Genomic DNA, 19,502 nt, shown 5'->3' on the forward strand with positions numbered 1-19,502 from the left:
TATCTAATTTGAGTTACAGTAAGATGCGTGCAATTTGAGTTATAGTAAGAAGTCTGTAATTTGTCTCTATTTTGAGTTGTAGTAAAATTTCTGCAATTTGAGTTATAGTAAGATGTCGATAATTTGAGATATTTTAACATGTCTCTATTTCGACTTGTGGTACGATATCTCTATTTTGAGTTGTGGTACGATGTCTGTAATTTGAGTTACAGTAAGATGTCTGTAATTTGAGTTATAGTAAGATGTCTGTAATTTGAGTTATAGTAAGATGTCTGTAATTTGAGTTATAGTAAAATGTCTGTAATTTGAGTTATAGTAAGATGTTTCTAATTTGAGTTATAGTAAGATGTTTCTAAATTGAGTTATAGTAAGATGTCTGTAATTTCAGCTTTAGTAAGACGTCTGTAATTTGAGATATAGTAAGATGTCTGTAATTTCAGCTTTAGTAAGACGTCTGTAATTTGAGATATAGTAAGATGTCTGTAATTTCAGCTTTAGTAAGATGTCTGTAATTTGAGTTATAGTAAGATGTCTCTAATTTGTTATTGTAAGATGTCTGTAATTTGAGTTATAGTAAGATGTCTGTAATTTAAGTTATAGTAAGATGTCTGTAATTTGAGTTATAGTAAGATGAATGTAATTTGAGTTATAGTAAGATGTTTCTAATTTGAGTTATAGTAAGATGTCTATAATTTGAGTTATAGGAAGATGTCTGTAATTTGAGTTATAGTAAGATGAATGTAATTTGAGTTATAGTAAGATGTCTGTAATTTGAGTTATAAGAAGATGTCTGTAATTTGAGTTAAAGAAGATGTCTGTAATTTCAATTATAGTAAGATGTCTGTAATTTGAGTTATAGTAAGATGTCTGTAATTTGAGTTATAGTAAGATGTCTATATTTTGAGTTGCAGAAATATGTCTGCAAATTGAGTTATAGTAAGACAACTTTATTTTGAGTTACAGTAAGATGTCTGCAATTTGTGCTTCACTAATTAAGATGTCTCTAATTTGTTATAGTAAGATGTTTGTAATTTGAGTTATAGTAAGATGTCTGTAATTTGAGTTATAGTAAGATATCTGTATTTTGAGTTATAGTAAGATGTCTGTAATTTAAGTTATAGTAAGATGAATGTAATTTGAGTTATAGTAAGATGTCTGTAATTTAAGTTATAGTAAGATGTCTGTAATTTGAGTTATAGAATATGTTTCTAATTTGAGTTATAGTAAGATTTCTGTAATTTGAGTTATAGTAAGATGTCTGTAATTTGAGTTATAGTAAAATGTCTGTAATTTGAGTTATAGTAAAATGTCTGTAATTTGAGTTATAGTAAAATGTCTGTATTTTGAGTTATAGTAAGATGTCTGTAATTTCAATTATAGTAAGATGTCTTTAATTAAATTATAGTAAGATGTCTTTAATTAAATTATAGTAAGATGTCTTGGTAAGATGTCTCTATTTTGAGTTATATTAAGATGTCTATAATTTTAGTTACAGTAAAATGTCTGTAATTTGAGTAACAGTAAGATGTCTGTATTTTGAGTTATAGTAAAATGTCTGTAATTTGAGTTATAGTAAGATGTCTGTAATTTGAGTAACAGTAAGATGTCTCTATTTTGAGTTATAGTAAAATGTCTGTAATTTGAGTTATAGTAAGATGTCTCTATTTTGAGTTATAATAATTTGTGTTATAGCAAGATGTCTATAATTTGAGTTATAGTAAGATGTATCTAATTTGAGTTATAGTAAGATGTCTGCAACTTGAGTTGTAGTAAAATGTCTGTAATTTCAGATACACTGTAGTAAGCTGTATCTATTTTGAGTTATAGTAAGATGTCTGTATTTTGAGTTATAGTAAGATGTCTGCAATTTTTGCTTTACTAACATGTCTGTAATTTTAGTTACACTGTAGTAAGATGTATCTAATTTGAGTAATTGTAAGATGTCTGCAATATGAGTTATAGTAAAATGTTTGTAAGTTGAGTTACTCTGTAGTAAGATATATCTAATTTGAGTTACAGTAAGATGCGTGCAATTTGAGTTATAGTAAGAAGTCTGTAATTTGTCTCTATTTTGAGTTGTAGTAAAATTTCTGCAATTTGAGTTATAGTAAGATGTCGATAATTTGAGATATTTTAACATGTCTCTATTTCGACTTGTGGTACGATATCTCTATTTTGAGTTGTGGTACGATGTCTGTAATTTGAGTTACAGTAAGATGTCTGTAATTTGAGTTATAGTAAGATGTCTGTAATTTGAGTTATAGTAAGATGTCTGTAATTTGAGTTATAGTAAGATGTCTGTAATTTGAGTTATAGTAAGATGTCTGTAATTTGAGTTATAGTAAAATGTCTGTAATTTGAGTTATAGTAAGATGTTTCTAATTTGAGTTATAGTAAGATGTTTCTAATTTGAGTTATAGTAAGATGTCTGTAATTTCAGCTTTAGTAAGACGTCTGTAATTTGAGATATAGTAAGATGTCTGTAATTTCAGCTTTAGTAAGACGTCTGTAATTTGAGTTATAGTAAGATGAATGTAATTTGAGTTATAGTAAGATGTCTCTAATTTGTTATAGTAAGATGTCTGTAATTTGAGTTATAGTAAGATGTCTGTAATTTAAGTTATAGTAAGATGTCTGTAATTTGAGTTATAGTAAGATGAATGTAATTTGAGTTATAGTAAGATGTTTCTAATTTGAGTTATAGTAAGATGTCTGTAATTTGAGTTATAGGAAGATGTCTGTAATTTGAGTTATAGTAAGATGAATGTAATTTGAGTTATAGTAAGATGTCTGTAATTTGAGTTATAAGAAGATGTCTGTAATTTGAGTTAAAGAAGATGTCTGTAATTTCAATTATAGTAAGATGTCTGTAATTTGAGTTATAGTAAGATGTCTGTAATTTGAGTTATAGTAAGATGTCTATATTTTGAGTTGCAGAAATATGTCTGCAAATTGAGTTATAGTAAGACAACTTTATTTTGAGTTACAGTAAGATATCTGCAATTTGTGCTTCACTAATTAAGATGTCTCTAATTTGTTATAGTAAGATGTTTGTAATTTGAGTTATAGTAAGATGTCTGTAATTTGAGTTATAGTAAGATATCTGTATTTTGAGTTATAGTAAGATGTCTGTAATTTAAGTTATAGTAAGATGAATGTAATTTGAGTTATAGTAAGATGTCTGTAATTTAAGTTATAGTAAGATGTCTGTAATTTGAGTTATAGAAGATGTTTCTAATTTGAGTTATAGTAAGATTTCTGTAATTTGAGTTATAGTAAGATGTCTGTAATTTGAGTTATAGTAAAATGTCTGTAATTTGAGTTATAGTAAAATGTCTGTATTTTAATGTCTTTTTGAGTTATAGTAAGATGTCTGTAATTTCAATTATAGTAAGATGTCTTTAATTAAATTATAGTAAGATGTCTTTAATTAAATTATAGTAAGATGTCTTGGTAAGATGTCTCTATTTTGAGTTATATTAAGATGTCTATAATTTTAGTTACAGTAAGATGTCTGTAATTTGAGTAACAGTAAGATGTCTGTATTTTGAGTTATAGTAAAATGTCTGTAATTTGAGTTATAGTAAGATGTCTGTAATTTGAGTAACAGTAAGATGTCTCTATTTTGAGTTATAGTAAAATGTCTGTAATTTGAGTTATAGTAAGATGTCTCTATTTTGAGTTATAATAATTTGTGTTATAGCAAGATGTCTATAATTTGAGTTATAGTAAGATGTATCTAATTTGAGTTATAGTAAGATGTCTGCAACTTGAGTTGTAGTAAAATGTCTGTAATTTCAGATACACTGTAGTAAGCTGTATCTATTTTGAGTTATAGTAAGATGTCTGTATTTTGAGTTATAGTAAGATGTCTGCAATTTTTGCTTTACTAACATGTCTGTAATTTTAGTTACATTGTAGTAAGATGTATCTAATTTGAGTAATTGTAAGATGTCTGCAATATGAGTTATAGTAAAATGTTTGTAAGTTGAGTTACTCTGTAGTAAGATATATCTAATTTGAGTTACAGTAAGATGCGTGCAATTTGAGTTATAGTAAGAAGTCTGTAATTTGTCTCTATTTTGAGTTGTAGTAAAATTTCTGCAATTTGAGTTATAGTAAGATGTCGATAATTTGAGATATTTTAACATGTCTCTATTTCGACTTGTGGTACGATATCTCTATTTTGAGTTGTGGTACGATGTCTGTAATTTGAGTTACAGTAAGATGTCTGTAATTTGAGTTATAGTAAGATGTCTGTAATTTGAGTTATAGTAAGATGTCTGTAATTTGAGTTATAGTAAGATGTCTGTAATTTGAGTTATAGTAAGATGTCTGTAATTTGAGTTATAGTAAGATGTTTCTAATTTGAGTTATAGTAAGATGTTTCTAAATTGAGTTATAGTAAGATGTCTGTAATTTCAGCTTTAGTAAGACGTCTGTAATTTGAGATATAGTAAGATGTCTGTAATTTCAGCTTTAGTAAGACGTCTGTAATTTGAGATATAGTAAGATGTCTGTAATTTCAGCTTTAGTAAGATGTCTGTAATTTGAGTTATAGTAAGATGTCTCTAATTTGTTATTGTAAGATGTCTGTAATTTGAGTTATAGTAAGATGTCTGTAATTTAAGTTATAGTAAGATGTCTGTAATTTGAGTTATAGTAAGATGAATGTAATTTGAGTTATAGTAAGATGTTTCTAATTTGAGTTATAGTAAGATGTCTATAATTTGAGTTATAGGAAGATGTCTGTAATTTGAGTTATAGTAAGATGAATGTAATTTGAGTTATAGTAAGATGTCTGTAATTTGAGTTATAAGAAGATGTCTGTAATTTGAGTTAAAGAAGATGTCTGTAATTTCAATTATAGTAAGATGTCTGTAATTTGAGTTATAGTAAGATGTCTGTAATTTGAGTTATAGTAAGATGTCTATATTTTGAGTTGCAGAAATATGTCTGCAAATTGAGTTATAGTAAGACAACTTTATTTTGAGTTACAGTAAGATGTCTGCAATTTGTGCTTCACTAATTAAGATGTCTCTAATTTGTTATAGTAAGATGTTTGTAATTTGAGTTATAGTAAGATGTCTGTAATTTGAGTTATAGTAAGATATCTGTATTTTGAGTTATAGTAAGATGTCTGTAATTTAAGTTATAGTAAGATGAATGTAATTTGAGTTATAGTAAGATGTCTGTAATTTAAGTTATAGTAAGATGTCTGTAATTTGAGTTATAGAATATGTTTCTAATTTGAGTTATAGTAAGATTTCTGTAATTTGAGTTATAGTAAGATGTTTGAAATTTGAGTTATAGTAAAATGTCTGTAATTTGAGTTATAGTAAAATGTCTGTAATTTGAGTTATAGTAAAATGTCTGTATTTTGAGTTATAGTAAGATGTCTGTAATTTCAATTATATTAAGATGTCTTTATTAAATTATAGTAAGATGTCTTTAATTAAATTATACTAAGATGTCTTGGTAAGATGTCTCTATTTTGAGTTATATTAAGATGTCTATAATTTTAGTTACAGTAAGATGTCTGTAATTTGAGTAACAGTAAGATGTCTGTATTTTGAGTTATAGTAAAATGTCTGTAATTTGAGTTATAGTAAGATGTCTGTAATTTGAGTAACAGTAAGATGTCTCTATTTTGAGTTATAGTAAAATGTCTGTAATTTGAGTTATAGTAAGATGTCTCTATTTTGAGTTATAATAATTTGTGTTATAGCAAGATGTCTATAATTTGAGTTATAGTAAAATGTATCTAATTTGAGTTATAGTAAAATGTCTGTAATTTGAGTTATAGTAAGATGTTTCTAATTTGAGTTATAGTAAGATGTTTCTAATTTGAGTTATAGTAAGATGTCTGTAATTTCAGCTTTAGTAAGACGTCTGTAATTTGAGATATAGTAAGATGTCTGTAATTTCAGCTTTAGTAAGATGTCTGTAATTTGAGTTATAGTAAGATGTCTCTAATTTGTTATAGTAAGATGTCTGTAATTTGAGTTATAGTAAGATGTCTGTAATTTAAGTTATAGTAAGATGTCTGTAATTTGAGTTATAGTAAGATGAATGTAATTTGAGTTATAGTAAGATGTTTCTAATTTGAGTTATAGTAAGATGTCTGTAATTTGAGTTATAGGAAGATGTCTGTAATTTGAGTTATAGTAAGATGAATGTAATTTGAGTTATAGTAAGATGTCTGTAATTTGAGTTATAAGAAGATGTCTGTAATTTGAGTTAAAGAAGATGTCTGTAATTTCAATTATAGTAAGATGTCTGTAATTTGAGTTATAGTAAGATGTCTGTAATTTGAGTTATAGTAAGATGTCTATATTTTGAGTTGCAGAAATATGTCTGCAAATTGAGTTATAGTAAGACAACTTTATTTTGAGTTACAGTAAGATGCCTGCAATTTGTGCTTCACTAATTGAGATGTCTCTAATTTGTTATAGTAAGATGTTTGTAATTTGAGTTATAGTAAGATGTCTGTAATTTGAGTTATAGTAAGATATCTGTATTTTGAGTTATAGTAAGATGTCTGTAATTTAAGTTATAGTAAGATGAATGTAATTTGAGTTATAGTAAGATGTCTGTAATTTAAGTTATAGTAAGATGTCTGTAATTTGAGTTATAGAATATGTTTCTAATTTGAGTTATAGTAAGATGTCTGAAATTTGAGTTATAGTAAAATGTCTGTAATTTGAGTTATAGTAAAATGTCTGTAATTTGAGTTATAGTAAAATGTCTGTATTTTGAGTTATAGTAAGATGTCTGTAATTTCAATTATAGTAAGATGTCTTTAATTAAATTATAGTAAGATGTCTTTAATTAAATTATAGTAAGATGTCTTGGTAAGATGTCTCTATTTTGAGTTATATTAAGATGTCTATAATTTTAGTTACAGTAAGATGTCTGTAATTTGAGTAACAGTAAGATGTCTGTATTTTGAGTTATAGTAAAATGTCTGTAATTTGAGTTATAGTAAGATGTCTGTAATTTGAGTAACAGTAAGATGTCTCTATTTTGAGTTATAGTAAAATGTCTGTAATTTGAGTTATAGTAAGATGTCTCTATTTTGAGTTATAATAATTTGTGTTATAGCAAGATGTCTATAATTTGAGTTATAGTAAAATGTATCTAATTTGAGTTATAGTAAGATGTCTGCAACTTGAGTTGTAGTAAAATGTCTGTAATTTCAGATACACTGTAGTAAGCTGTATCTATTTTGAGTTATAGTAAGATGTCTGTATTTTGAGTTATAGTAAGATGTCTGCAATTTTTGCTTTACTAACATGTCTGTAATTTTAGTTACACTGTAGTAAGATGTATCTAATTTGAGTAATTGTAAGATGTCTGCAATATGAGTTATAGTAAAATGTTTGTAAGTTGAGTTACTCTGTAGTAAGATATATCTAATTTGAGTTACAGTAAGATGCGTGCAATTTGAGTTATAGTAAGAAGTCTGTAATTTGTCTCTATTTTGAGTTGTAGTAAAATTTATGCAATTTGAGTTATAGTAAGATGTCGATAATTTGAGATATTTTAACATGTCTCTATTTCGACTTGTGGTACGATATCTCTATTTTGAGTTGTGGTACGATGTATGTAATTTGAGTTACAGTAAGATGTCTGTAATTTGAGTTATAGTAAGATGTCTGTAATTTGAGTTATAGTAAGATGTCTGTAATTTGAGTTATAGTAAGATGTCTGTAATTTGAGTTATAGTAAGATGTCTGTAATTTGAGTTATAGTAAAATGTCTGTAATTTGAGTTATAGTAAGATGTTTCTAATTTGAGTTATAGTAAGATGTTTCTAATTTGAGTTATAGTAAGATGTCTGTAATTTCAGCTTTAGTAAGACGTCTGTAATTTGAGATATAGTAAGATGTCTGTAATTTCAGCTTTAGTAAGACGTCTGTAATTTGAGATATAGTAAGATGTCTGTAATTTCAGCTTTAGTAAGATGTCTGTAATTTGAGTTATAGTAAGATGTCTCTAATTTGTTATAGTAAGATGTCTGTAATTTGAGTTATAGTAAGATGTCTGTAATTTAAGTAATAGTAAGATGTCTGTAATTTGAGTTATAGTAAGATGAATGTAATTTGAGTTATAGTAAGATGTTTCTAATTTGAGTTACAGTAAGATGTCTGTAATTTGAGTTATAGGAAGATGTCTGTAATTTGAGTTATAGTAAGATGAATGTAATTTGAGTTATAGTAAGATGTCTGTAATTTGAGTTATAAGAAGATGTCTGTAATTTGAGTTAAAGAAGATGTCTGTAATTTCAATTATAGTAAGATGTCTGTAATTTGAGTTATAGTAAGATGTCTGTAATTTGAGTTATAGTAAGATGTCTATATTTTGAGTTGCAGAAATATGTCTGCAAATTGAGTTATAGTAAGACAACTTTATTTTGAGTTACAGTAAGATGTCTGCAATTTGTGCTTCACTAATTAAGATGTCTCTAATTTGTTATAGTAAGATGTTTGTAATTTGAGTTTTAGTAAGATGTCTGTAATTTGAGTTATAGTAAGATATCTGTATTTTGAGTTATAGTAAGATGTCTGTAATTTAAGTTATAGTAAGATGAATGTAATTTGAGTTATAGTAAGATGTCTGTAATTTAAGTTATAGTAAGATGTCTGTAATTTGAGTTATAGAAGATGTTTCTAATTTGAGTTATAGTAAGATTTCTGTAATTTGAGTTATAGTAAGATGTCTGTAATTTGAGTTATAGTAAAATGTCTGTAATTTGAGTTATAGTAAAATGTCTGTAATTTGAGTTATAGTAAAATGTCTGTATTTTGAGTTATAGTAAGATGTCTGTAATTTCAATTATAGTAAGATGTCTTTAATTAAATTATAGTAAGATGTCTTTAATTAAATTATAGTAAGATGTCTTGGTAAGATGTCTCTATTTTGAGTTATATTAAGATGTCTATAATTTTAGTTACAGTAAAATGTCTGTAATTTGAGTAACAGTAAGATGTCTGTATTTTGAGTTATAGTAAAATGTCTGTAATTTGAGTTATAGTAAGATGTCTGTAATTTGAGTAACAGTAAGATGTCTCTATTTTGAGTTATAGTAAAATGTCTGTAATTTGAGTTATAGTAAGATGTCTCTATTTTGAGTTATAATAATTTGTGTTATAGCAAGATGTCTATAATTTGAGTTATAGTAAGATGTATCTAATTTGAGTTATAGTAAGATGTCTGCAACTTGAGTTGTAGTAAAATGTCTGTAATTTCAGATACACTGTAGTAAGCTGTATCTATTTTGAGTTATAGTAAGATGTCTGTATTTTGAGTTATAGTAAGATGTCTGCAATTTTTGCTTTACTAACATGTCTGTAATTTTAGTTACACTGTAGTAAGATGTATCTAATTTGAGTAATTGTAAGATGTCTGCAATATGAGTTATAGTAAAATGTTTGTAAGTTGAGTTACTCTGTAGTAAGATATATCTAATTTGAGTTACAGTAAGATGCGTGCAATTTGAGTTATAGTAAGAAGTCTGTAATTTGTCTCTATTTTGAGTTGTAGTAAAATTTCTGCAATTTGAGTTATAGTAAGATGTCGATAATTTGAGATATTTTAACATGTCTCTATTTCGACTTGTGGTACGATATCTCTATTTTGAGTTGTGGTACGATGTCTGTAATTTGAGTTACAGTAAGATGTCTGTAATTTGAGTTATAGTAAGATGTCTGTAATTTGAGTTATAGTAAGATGTCTGTAATTTGAGTTATAGTAAGATGTCTGTAATTTGAGTTATAGTAAGATGTCTGTAATTTGAGTTATAGTAAAATGTCTGTAATTTGAGTTATAGTAAGATGTTTCTAATTTGAGTTATAGTAAGATGTTTCTAATTTGAGTTATAGTAAGATGTCTGTAATTTCAGCTTTAGTAAGACGTCTGTAATTTGAGATATAGTAAGATGTCTGTAATTTCAGCTTTAGTAAGACGTCTGTAATTTGAGTTATAGTAAGATGCAAGTGTAATTTGAGTTATAGTAAGATGTCTCTAATTTGTTATAGTAAGATGTCTGTAATTTGAGTTATAGTAAGATGTCTGTAATTTAAGTTATAGTAAGATGTCTGTAATTTGAGTTATAGTAAGATGAATGTAATTTGAGTTATAGTAAGATGTTTCTAATTTGAGTTATAGTAAGATGTCTAATTTGAGTTATAGGAAGATGTCTGTAATTTGAGTTATAGTAAGATGAATGTAATTTGAGTTATAGTAAGATGTCTGTAATTTGAGTTATAAGAAGATGTCTGTAATTTGAGTTAAAGAAGATGTCTGTAATTTCAATTATAGTAAGATGTCTGTAATTTGAGTTATAGTAAGATGTCTGTAATTTGAGTTATAGTAAGATGTCTATATTTTGAGTTGCAGAAATATGTCTGCAAATTGAGTTATAGTAAGACAACTTTATTTTGAGTTACAGTAAGATATCTGCAATTTGTGCTTCACTAATTAAGATGTCTCTAATTTGTTATAGTAAGATGTTTGTAATTTGAGTTATAGTAAGATGTCTGTAATTTGAGTTATAGTAAGATATCTGTATTTTGAGTTATAGTAAGATGTCTGTAATTTAAGTTATAGTAAGATGAATGTAATTTGAGTTATAGTAAGATGTCTGTAATTTAAGTTATAGTAAGATTTCTGTAATTTGAGTTATAGAAGATGTTTCTAATTTGAGTTATAGTAAGATTTCTGTAATTTGAGTTATAGTAAAATGTCTGTAATTTGAGTTATAGTAAAATGTCTGTAATTTGAGTTATAGTAAAATGTCTGTATTTTGAGTTATAGTAAGATGTCTGTAATTTCAATTATAGTAAGATGTCTTTAATTAAATTATAGTAAGATGTCTTTAATTAAATTATAGTAAGATGTCTTGGTAAGATGTCTCTATTTTGAGTTATATTAATAAGATGTCTATAATTTTTGTTACAGTAAGATGTCTGTAATTTGAGTAACAGTAAGATGTCTGTATTTTTAGTTATAGTAAAATGTCTGTAATTTGAGTTCTAGTAAGATGTCTGTAATTTGAGTAACAGTAAGATGTCTCTATTTTGAGTTATAGTAAAATGTCTGTAATTTGAGTTATAGTAAGATGTCTCTATTTTGAGTTATAATAATTTGTGTTATAGCAAGATGTCTATAATTTGAGTTATAGTAAGATGTATCTAATTTGAGTTATAGTAAGATGTCTGCAACTTGAGTTGTAGTAAAATTTCTGTAATTTCAGATACACTGTAGTAAGCTGTATCTATTTTGAGTTATAGTAAGATGTCTGTATTTTGAGTTATAGTAAGATGTCTGCAATTTTTGCTTTACTAACATGTCTGTAATTTTAGTTACACTGTAGTAAGATGTATCTAATTTTAGTAATTCTAAGATGTCTGCAATATGAGTTATAGTAAAATGTTTGTAAGTTGAGTTACTCTGTAGTAAGATATATCTAATTTGAGTTACAGTAAGATGCGTGCAATTTGAGTTATAGTAAGAAGTCTGTAATTTGTCTCTATTTTGAGTTGTAGTAAAATTTCTGCAATTTGAGTTATAGTAAGATGTCGATAATTGAGATTTTAATTTTGATATCTCTATTTGAGTTGTGTACGGTAATTTGAGTTACAGTAAGATGTCTGTAATTTGAGTTATAGTAAGATGTCTGTAATTTGAGTTATAGTAAGATGTCTGTAATTTGAGTTATAGTAAGATGTCTCTATTTTGAGTTGTAGAAATATGTCTGCAAATTGAGTTATAGTAAGACAACTTTATTTTGAGTTACAGTAAGATGTCTGCAATTTGTGCTTCATTAATTAAGATGTCTCTAATTTGTTATAGTAAGATGTTTGTAATTTGAGTTATAGTAAGATGTCTGTAATTTGAGTTATAGTAAGATGTCTGTAATTTGAGTTATAGTAAGATGTCTCTATTTTGAGTTATAGTAAGATGTCTGTAATTTGAGTTATAGTAAGATGTCTGTAATTTGAGTTATAGTAAGATATCTGTATTTTTAGTTATAGTAAGATGTCTCCATTTTGAGTTATAGTAAGATGTTTTTACTCTAATGCTTACCAAAATAACACTTTAATACGCTACTTACAGTGGCATTTCCTTTCAAATAACTTTTTTAGCACTAGTATGCACACAATGGAAATGCACAAATCAATGATAGTCATTAGAAATAAAACCCTAAACAGTCCCAATGAAGTTATAATATGCAGGTGCCTTTCCTGGTTTGATCACCTGTCAACACTAACAACAGGCATTTGGAAACACAGTGAATTATTGTAGCGTTCTTGACACATCAATAACAAACCCAACTTTGTTTTTATCCAACCCAACTTTGACAGTAAATCTCTAAGGACAGAAAAGCTCTGTATCTGAAATCCCACCTGCAGGACAATATAATGGTGTGTGTGTGTGCAATGTTGTTTCCCCTGAGCAAGTCTTTCAAAGGAAAGCAGTGGGGTGATCAATAAATAGCATGCTGAACAGTGGGGCACAACAGCTATTTTCTACAAAACAATTATATTTGACATTTTATGCTGAAGTACACACTTTACTGTAGCGTTGTTTGCTGAATTCAATAGCAATCTGTCATCAATAGTAAACAATCTTAGTTGAATGTAAGTGTATCAGCAGCAGCACGTGGAAAATAACAGTGTGAGTGAAACAAGAAACAATCTCAGGTTAACAACCCTGAAATGAAGAGGTCTGTAGCTCTGCAGTGAAACACAGTGAGACACAGTTCCTAAAGGCATTACTGCAGCACAGGAGAAGAGAGGAGGACCAACGGTAACATCTGAGGAATGATTCATTGTGCAGCTGTTGAGGAATGTGTTAAGCTTTTAAATCCCTCCAATCTGTTGAACCTGCTTGCTATTGAGTTTGCCACCCTCCCCCTGAGAGGGATATAAAATGTCTGTGATTGATCAGGCTCCAGTATTTAATCATTAATGTAGCACCCTCCATGATAATGCAAACTAAACACCTATACACAATTAATAATTAAATGGTGGTATTGATAGAACATAAAAATACTCGCACTGGGAAACATTTGTCAGTGGGTGACGGGTCAGAATCAAGGCAAAGCTGTTTTTTTTGTTTCAAGAACAGCACTGGCATTTTCAGAATGTTTGGTCACACTATTTGGATAGTCCATCTGTAGATGCTCTGCAGATGGATGCTCTACAGATGGACTATCCAAATAGTGTGACCAACCATCCATTGTGTCTAAATGCTTGAGGATCAAACCACTAGTCATATCAGCTACTTTAAGAATCAGACAGCAAACTATGAGTGGCACACCGAGTCTTAGCAGTCTGGAGAGCTCCTTGGCTGGCGGATGGACATCCTGTACCTGACATGTCAACCTCCATTACGTCTTCCAACATGACCTAATAACTTAAATATGCCCTCATAACCAACTGGCCATGCATCAGGCATCAGTTCAACCCAGTAGGGAACCAGCAACGTAACTTCCAAAAAGAGCGTTCTCTCCCAACCCGCAAAATCTATGTAATTGAATGTGATCCTTTAGTGTGGTCTGAAAAAAAATATTCAACCATAGACTGATTGAGATAGTTTAGCGTCAAACCAATAGTCATGTCAGCTAGTGTACCATCTGACAGCAAGCTGAGAGCCCCACAGTGTCTCAGTGGATGGAGGTCCATCTGACAGCAAGTTGGGAGCCCCACAGTGTCTCAGTGGACGGGGGTCCATCTGACAGCAAGTTGGGAGCCCCACAGTGTCTCAGTGGACGGGGGTCCATCTGACAGCAAGCTGAGAGCCCCACAGTGTCTCAGTGGACGGGGGTCCATCTGACAGCAAGTTGGGAGCCCCACAGTGTCTCAGTGGACGGGGGTCCATCTGACAGCAAGCTGAGAGCCCCACAGTGTCTCAGTGGACGGAGGTCCATCTGACAGCAAGCTGAGAGCCCCACAGTGTCTCAGTGGATGGAGGTCCATCTGACAGCAAGCTGAGAGCCCCACAGTGTCTCAGTGGACGGAGGTCCATCTGACAGCAAGCTGAGAGCCCCACAGTGTCTCAGTGGACGGAGGTCCATCTGACAGCAAGCTGAGAGCCCCACAGTGTCTCAGTGGACGGAGGTCCATCTGACAGCAAGCTGAGAGCCCCACAGTGTCTCAGTGGACGGGGGTCCTTCTGACAGCAAGCTGAGAGCCCCACAGTGTCTCAGTGGACGGGGGTCCATCTGACAGCAAGCTGAGAGCCCCACAGTGTCTCAGTGGACGGGGGTCCATCTGACAGCAAGCTGAGAGCCCCACAGTGTCTCAGTGGACAGAGGTCCATCTCATTAGCTGGCAGATGAACCTCCTGCATCCTACATGTCTCCCTCCATTACATTACCTAATACAGGGTTTCCCAAACTCGGTCCTCCGGACCCCAAGGGGTGCACGTTTTAGTTTTTGGCCTAGCACTACACAGCTGATTTCAAATAACCAACTCATCATCAAGCTTTGGTTATTTGAATCAGCTGTGTAGTGCTAGGGCAAAAACCAAAACGTGCACCCAAGACCGAGTTTGGGAAACACCAACCTAATAACTTCATCAGTGTCCTTGAAGCCAACTAGCCATGCATCAGGTATCAGCCCAACCTCGTTGGCAACCAGTCCCATCACTCCACCAAAGAATCACTCCAAATGGCGCAAGGTCTTGTGACTATGTCTTTAGACTGTGAATGAGCTAGCATCTAATTCACGTTCTCTTTTTAAAAGAGTATCTTGGATGACCTCAGTTGCCACAGAAGAAAACAGAGAATTCTGCTACTGATGAAGACCTGATTACATACACAGCGGGTTGAATTATTGCCAATGTGCCGCCCATCGCTGCTGCCTCTTGGAAAGTACACGTGTTTAGGGGATTCCATTTCCTCTGCATTGACCTTTTTTCTGGCTCTGTTATTAACAAAACCGCATAAAATAGATTGGGTGTCACAGCCAGGCTGAAATTAAACAACTATCACTTTAATCTGAGGGCTGTTGGCTTCAAGCAGAGGTGATTGCATGAACTGATGTACACATTTTATTACGCAGCTGAGCATCCAAGTGGACCATGACTCTTATTTATTTTATGAAGTTGTTTTAATTCCCCTACTTATAAATATATTTGCGTCAGCTTACTGTTTTTGAATGGGTTTTTTGCTTGGTGGGCCATTGTTAGCTTACTGTTTTTGAATGGGTTATTTGCTTGGTGGGTCATTGTTAGCTTACTGTTTTTGAATGGGTTATTTGCTTGGTGGGTCATTGTTAGCTCACTGTTTTTGAATGGGTTATTTGCTTGTTGGGTCATTGTTAGCTCACTGTTTTTGAATGGGTTGTTTGCTTGGTGTGTCATTGTTAGATTCTGCCTTCTTCTTTTTCCTTCTTGTTTGATATTGCCGTCTGTCATTGTGAGAGTGAAGGGAGTGAGCGAATCTGCTGAGATGAACGTTGCCTTGGATACACCACTTTACCCCATCAACTTTAAGTGTTCCAATTTGTTTGCTCTTTCATGTCTCATACTCTTTGTTTTATGTGTACGCTTTGAAATCCTAAAATTCAAATGTGCTCTTTCTTTCATCGCTTGCGGTAGGCTATTTGAAAATGTAACGACTACTTTCTCAGGTATGGGTTTTATTTGTTTTTCAAATCTCAGAATTGTCTTTGATATATGACAGTTTCCTAATGCTCCATCTGATCAAAACCCCGGTAGGTTGAACATATAGTAGAAACTGCACAACTCCAGGCAACACCTGATGGGCCACAGAAGAAAACTTTGATATAAATGAAGAGCTGATTCAATATGTGCTGCCTTACAAGTAGGGGAATTCAAACCCATGACAGCAATAGGAATACTTTACTATAACCTCTCAGCACTATTTGAATGTAAAGTTTGACTGGAGATTGTACATGTTACTGTGGTACAGTTTAAGCCATGTGGAACATATTAGAGATAAAATAGCCTGTTAATTGAGAGCAGATCAGTCAGGGTAATCGTAAAATTGAATCCATATTAGTGAATACCTATCTATTCAGTGCAGTTGGGCTGCAATGTCTTTGCGGGACAATCCATTTTTAATATCACTGAATAAGCAGGTAGACCTGATCTGAACAAGAAAGCAAGGACATAGCCTGCCTCCAGGAACAAGCTGACCTACATTCCCAGATTAGATTCATTTAGAAGTGCATGTACTGTAATGATGTAGCTAAGTCCACACATAAGCTTTAATAAAAATAAGTGCAGTCTGCGGATTTCCCTTTTTTTTCAAATAATGCCAAAACATATTGTAGGCCTTTGTGGCCCATTAACCGATTGTAATGATCATCTTGTTCGCTAAGAATAACGCCATACTCTTTGAAAAAAAAGTTCCATACAGAACCAAAAAGAGTTCTATCGCTTGCTTCGTATGTGGAACCGCTTAAAGTTTTATATTAAAAACCTTTTATAAGGATCTTTGATAAGAACCCCAAGGGTTCTTCTTCACGAAACCAAAATTGGTTTCATATAGAACGTTAGCCCTTTATGAATTATGGCTACCACTAATAAATAGTCATGCTTTTAGCTAAGAATATAGTAAACAATAAAATAATGGACAAAAGAATACAAGCATAGTTTTGAGACTTTAATTGTCATTATATCTAAACATAGTTTGGAAATATGCACTGGTGGCAGAGAAGCATCTCTTTGTTTGAATGACGGCCCAAGTCTATCTTGGTACAAACGCTGGCTGGTTCTTTGTGGAACAGTAGGTCTACAGTATGGGTTGTTGCCTGGCTTGTTCTTTGTGGAACAGTAGGTCTACAGTATGGGTTGTTGCCTGGCTGGTTCTTTGTGGAACAGTAGGTCTACAGTATGGGTTGTTGCCTGGCTGGTTCTTTGTGGAACAGTAGGTCTACAGTATGGGTTGTTTTCTGGCTGGTTCTTTGTGGAACAGTAGGTCTACAGTATGGGTTGTTGCCTGGCTGGTTCTTTGTGGAACAGTAGCTCTACAGTATGGGTTGTTGCCTGGCTGGTTCTTTGTGGAACAGTAGGTCTACAGTATGGGTTGTTGCCTGGCTGGTTCTTTGTGGAACAGTAGGTCTACAGTATGGGTTGTTTTCTGGCTGTTTTTTTGTGGAACAGTAGGTCTACAGTATGGGTTGTTGCCTGGCTGGTTCTTTGTGTAACAGTAGCTCTACAGTATGGGTTGTTTTCTGGCAGTTTGTTTGTGGAACAGTAGGTCTACAGTATGGGTTGTTGCCTGGCTGGTTCCAGAGAAGAAAAAAAAGGAAATAAACATGAGTTAATCTGCCAAAATGAAGACTAAATCCTATACTGACAAACATTATCATTATTTTGATGTAGAACAATTGACATGCAGTTGTTGTCAGCAGCAGCCGAAAGAGAGATCCTCTGCCTCTGATAGTTGGGTTAGTGCCACACTGAGCAAATCATAGAGTGTTAAAAGTAATGTAATGATTAACTGGGCTATTGAACCACCAAGACTTACTATACATCATTGATTCTAAACCATTTAGATAGGCTACATACCTTCTCTCAATCAACCCACTGGCCAATCACTGTCACAAGCATCGTTGTATGTGGATCAAAACGCAGCGGGTATATTTATCATCTTCTTTTATTGAAGGAAAATCAAAAACACGTGAACAAAACAAACAACGAAACAGTCCCATCAGGTACACAGACTAAACAGGAAACAACCACCCACCAACACAAGAGAAAATTAACCCACTTAAATATGGCCTCTAATTAGAGGCAACGACAACCAGCTATCTCTAATTGGAGGTCGTTCCAAAACCCCAACATAGAAATAGAAAACTCAGATAAACACATAGAAATAGACAATATAGAACATACACCAAAACCCCCGAAACACACAAAACAAACACCCTCTGCCATGCCCTGACCACTCTACAATAACAAACAACCCCTTTTACTGGTCAGGACGTGACAGTACCCCCCAAAGGTGCATACCCCGGATGCACCGAAACACAAAACCCCACAAAAAATAACCCCAAACTAAAAGGGAGGGAAGGGAGGGTGGCCACCGTCACCGACGGCTCCCGTGATACACCCCCCCCTCCCTAATCCTCCAACTACGGAGGTGGCTCAGGCTGCGGCCTTAGTCCCCATTCTAACCTGTAGACCACTGCTGAAGACTCTGGGCTAAGGTGCGTCTCTGGAGGCCTCGGGCTGAGGAGCGTCTCTGGAGGGCTCAGGGCTGAGGAGCGTCTCTGGAGGGCTCAGGGCTGAGGAGCGTCTCTGGAGGGCTCAGGGCTGAGGAGCGTCTCTGGAGGGCTCAGGGCTGAGGAGCGTCTCTGGAGGGCTCAGGGCTGTGGGCCATCTCTGTCGGCTCCGGGCTGTGGGCCGTCTCTGTCGGCTCCGGGCTGTGGGCCGTCTCTGTCGGCTCCGGGCTGTGGGCCGTCTCTGTCGGCTCCGGGCTGTGGGCCGTCTCTGGCGGCTCCGGGCTGTGGGCCGTCTCTGGCGGTTCCAGGCTGTGGGCCGTCTGTCGGTTCCGGACTGTGGGACGTCGCCGGAAGTTCTGGATGGGGGAACTGTCGCCGGAAGCTCTGGACGAGGAACTGTCGCCGGAAGCTCTGGACGGGAACTGTCGCCGGAAGCTCTGGACAGGGACTGCGCACTGAAGGCCTGATGCGTGGGGCCGGCTTTGGGGACGCCAGACTAGTGACACGCACCACAGGGCTAGTGCGAGGAGCAGGAACAGGACGTACTGGACTGGGCAGGCGCACTGAAGGCCTGATGCGTGGGGCTGGCTTTGGAGTCGCCAGACTAGTGACACGCACCACAGGGCTAGTGTGAGGAGCAGGAACAGGGCGTACTGGACTGGGCAGGCGCACTAGAGACCTGATGCGTGGGGCTGGCTTTGGAGGCACCAGAACAGTAACACACACCACAGGGCTAGTGCGAGGTGCAAGAACAGGATACACTGGGTCTTGAATACACAGAGCGGAGTGCTGGCACAGGGCGAACTGGGCTGTGCTGAGGTATGATGGCTGCCGTGCGTAGAGCAGGCGCAGGGTAGCCTGGGCCTAGGAGACGCACTGGTGGCCAGATGTGCTGTGCCGACGCACTTCTCCCTGGCTGGATGCCCACTCTAGCACGGCACTTGCGGGGGGCTGGAATCAACCATACCGGACTGTGCGTGCGGATGGGCGAGACCGTGCGCAATTCCGCATAACACGGTGCGCTCAACGCCAAGTGCTCTCCATTATAAGCACAAGGACTTGGTTCAGGCCTATTGCCTGACTTACTCCAACTCCCCGTGTGCCCCCCCAAAAGACATTTGGGGGCTACCTCCTCACCTCCTGAAATGGAGGATACAGTGCCTCATACCTCCGACGCTCAGCCTTTGCTGCCTCCAGCTCCTCCTTCGTGCGCTTGAACTCCCCAGCCTGCTGCCATGGTCCTTTACCATCCAATACCTCCTCCCATGTCCACGACTCCAAATAACTTTCCTGCTGCTC

The sequence above is a fragment of the Salmo salar genome, chromosome ssa19 (assembly GCF_905237065.1).
Source record: "Salmo salar chromosome ssa19, Ssal_v3.1, whole genome shotgun sequence".
In the NCBI taxonomy this organism is placed as follows: Eukaryota; Metazoa; Chordata; class Actinopteri; order Salmoniformes; family Salmonidae; genus Salmo; species Salmo salar.